We start from the raw sequence: 3,408 nt of genomic DNA on the forward strand, positions 1-3,408 counted from the left end.
CTTTATATTAATGCATTATTTCCATGTTTATATCTCCAAATTTAAAAAAAGAGGAATAAATAAAATCTACCTTGAACCAAAAAGAAAAAAAGAAAAAAAAAAAAAAAACAGAACCCACCAGTTATACAGAGGAAAATCGTATCAGGGCACTAGCTCCAGTGGTAAAAAATTCTTAAGTTGGTCAGAGGTGGGAAATCGTCTCCCATGCAGTCAGCAGCGCTCCCCCCCACAAGGAGCATCCTCATTGCAAAGCTGGGGAACTGTGTCGAGGCGTCTGTGAGTAAATGTGAGCTGAGCCCGAGTCCTGCTGCAGCTGAACTCTTCCCACCCTTTCCAGGTAAAACACCTGAATATGTACAAGCACTTGCAAGCCTAGAGGAAGGGCTGTGGAGCCACACCAGCGACAGCACGTAGGCCGACTTGGTGCCTGCTGGCCAGTTAGGATGGTCCTGGCCCCAGATGCTCTTCTGGAAGCTTTCCATTTCCCTGCCTGAGATTCCTCTCCTGCCACGGTCCCCACTGTTTTTTACTTCCTCACCTCCGCCTGGGGAGAAAGTCCAGCGGCAGGTATGGGTGACACATCCTCTTCTTTAGCAGGTGGCAGCCTGGCAACTCCTGCTTAAAGTCCAGCAGAGCCCCACTCACACTGGGCCACCCACAAAGCCACGGCCCCTCACTCCCTCCCACCACCCCAGCCCCGACACTGCTGACGGGGCAGAGAATATGGCGTCAGGCACAGCTACAGGGGGTCTTAATGACTGGAGAGGTGTTTATATTGACCTCAACCCAGGCACACCTGGAGAGGGCTGGCAGGCAGTGTCAGGCTGCCAAATCAGCCAATCCTCACGCCTCAGGGGCTCACAGTTGCAGAAACTGAACCTTGCTAAACGGGCTACGCCCAAGGAACAGGTGTGGGCCCTTGAGAGTCAGGCTCGACAAGGGGCTGCAGCTGCGGCTTGTTTTCTTATCATTTTATCTGGTCCATGAGTGGAAAACAACTTCAAGAAGACCCTATCCTAATGAGAGGAACCCAGGAGTCAGGGAGAGGAGTGATGGTGGGTGGAGACAGAGGCCTGGTGCCCTGGCTGCACTGGAAGTGTCTGGAAGACCAGGCAGAGAGAGGCTGCGCAGAGTGATAACCAGGGTCACAGACCTGTCAGAGCTGCTGTTTGTTAGTTCAAGTCCTGCTCTGAGGTGTTCTGTGTCAGCTGTGAGCGACAGGTGAGCTGGGGATTCTCTGCAAGGTGGGCTATGTGCACAGTTCCTGTGTGTCCAGCCCTGCTGGGGTACCTGCCCAGGGGAGCTCTGTATCCTGGGAAGGGCCTGACTATGAGAGCCCAATGGGCTGCTGGGTAGCTGCACAGGTGAGCTCCATACCCTGGGAGGGACTTGACCACGAGAGCCCCGTAGGCGGTGGGGTGGGGGGTGCAGCCCAGGTGAGCTCCATATCCTGGGATTGGCCTGACCACGAGAGCCCCATGGGCTGCTGGAGACCTGGTAAAGGATATCAGGACAGTCAGTGAAGCCACCGAGGATATACATCCAGTAGCTCCTATTTCCTACACCCTGCTGCTCATTCTACCATCCAGCAGGCCATGGCATTCTGTATTAGACTTCAATGATGCCTTCTTCTGTATTCCATTCATCTCAGAGTCACAAGAATTTTCGGCTTGTGAGTGGCAGGAAACAACATGCAACACAAGCAATAATGCTGGGCCGTCCTGCCCCAATGGTTCAAAAATCCCCACACCATCATTGGGGAAATGTCCTCTAAAGACCTAAACGTTCTACCTCTGTAAAAGGGAACCCTCTTTCAATATGCAGATGACATTCTGATCCCCAGGCCTACTAAAGACGCCTCTGAACTACCTAGCCAAGAAAGGATAAAAGGTGTCCAAGAAAAAGGCTCAAATATCCCAGGCTAAGGTGACATGTCTGGGCTTCATTCTCACAGATATTCGGAGAAACGCATCCCAGGATAGGGAAGAAGCCATTTGCAGCCTTACCTCTTCTAAAACTAGAAGACAGCTTAGGGGTTCCTGCGGAGGCCAAGGTTTTCTGCATCTGGATCCCTAACTACAGTCTAATAGCTGGGCCTCTACATGAAACACTGACACAGAAAGATGATGATCCTTTTGTATAGAATCCAGAAGCAGCCTTTCAAGAATGGAAAGAGAAGTCAATTCAGACCCTTGCCAAGGAACTCCCTAATTTAGCTAAACCTTTTTACCTTTACATACCCGGTCAAAGGTTAATCGTCCTTGGAGCCTTAGTGCAAAAACTGGGACCACTTGAAATGGAGCAACACAAGAATGCCCTTCAGGTATGATAAACTATGGTCACCAAGGGCTTTGCCCACCGACTCATCAGGCCAGGATACTGGGGTATCTACAAAGCTGGAAATCAGCAGCCTGCAAGGCCAGCTCCCTCCTAAGGGAAAAGGACCCCACGTGGTGATCCTAACCACCCATCATGCCCTGAAGTTGCAGGGGTCACTCTTTGGGCACACTGACCTCGAGTGAGGAGGCCCTCCAACTCCAACCTCCAGAGAGACAAACGGGAGCAACGGGCCACCAAGATGACTCGTGTGACCATCACTTGACCTGGAGTTTCTCTCAGAAAACAACAAGGCTGTGCCCCGAAAGAGCAGACTACTGCTTGCAGGACTTCCTGCACCCAGAGGGGAGCTAATAAGCTTGGCGGGGGAAACGTATATCACGCTTTCACCATAGAAAACCCAACAGACACCGCGGTGATGGTGGCCAATATGACCGGCTGGACTGCTGGCTACTTCTAAAGGCCGTTGACTCAGTGGACGTCATGGTCCTGGATCACAACTGACCCTGGACTGTCTGGGAGTTGCGCGGCCAGGGTTCTGACACATGGTGCTGTTTGTACATTAATTCAGGGACCTAATTAAAGAAAGCACAGACTACTGGTCAGAGCATCTAGGCTGGCAAAAACGGTCAGCCTAAGGTCGCCAAACAAATGTGGGGTGGGGTGAAACCTGCCACTGCTGCATCTCTGCTCATCTCTTTCCTGGACCATTAAAGGTCATTAGAATCTGTAACACTTCCAGTGCTGGTGCTCAGGCAGACGAGAAGTTGGGCAGGAGGCCTTGGGACAATCAACCTCACCTGGAGGCTGGTGGGGAGATGTTTTGCCCCTCCCCCCAGGTATCAGGGCTCCCACCACAGCATGAAGCACTTACAAAAGAGGGGTCTGCACAGTCAACACCCCAAGAATGAGGAACGGAACAAAAAGCAGAGGAGGTGTTTGTCTCCGGCAACATTCATTAAAAATTCCTGGGAGATAAAAAGAGAATCTGGGCAATAAAATAAAGTCTAACCTGTTTTTTCTTTGTGCTTTGTCTAATTTCACGTGCTCCTAGGGTTCCGCATGCAGAGG

The sequence above is a fragment of the Mesoplodon densirostris genome, unplaced genomic scaffold (assembly GCF_025265405.1).
Source record: "Mesoplodon densirostris isolate mMesDen1 unplaced genomic scaffold, mMesDen1 primary haplotype scaffold_37, whole genome shotgun sequence".
Taxonomy (NCBI): Eukaryota; Metazoa; Chordata; class Mammalia; order Artiodactyla; family Ziphiidae; genus Mesoplodon; species Mesoplodon densirostris.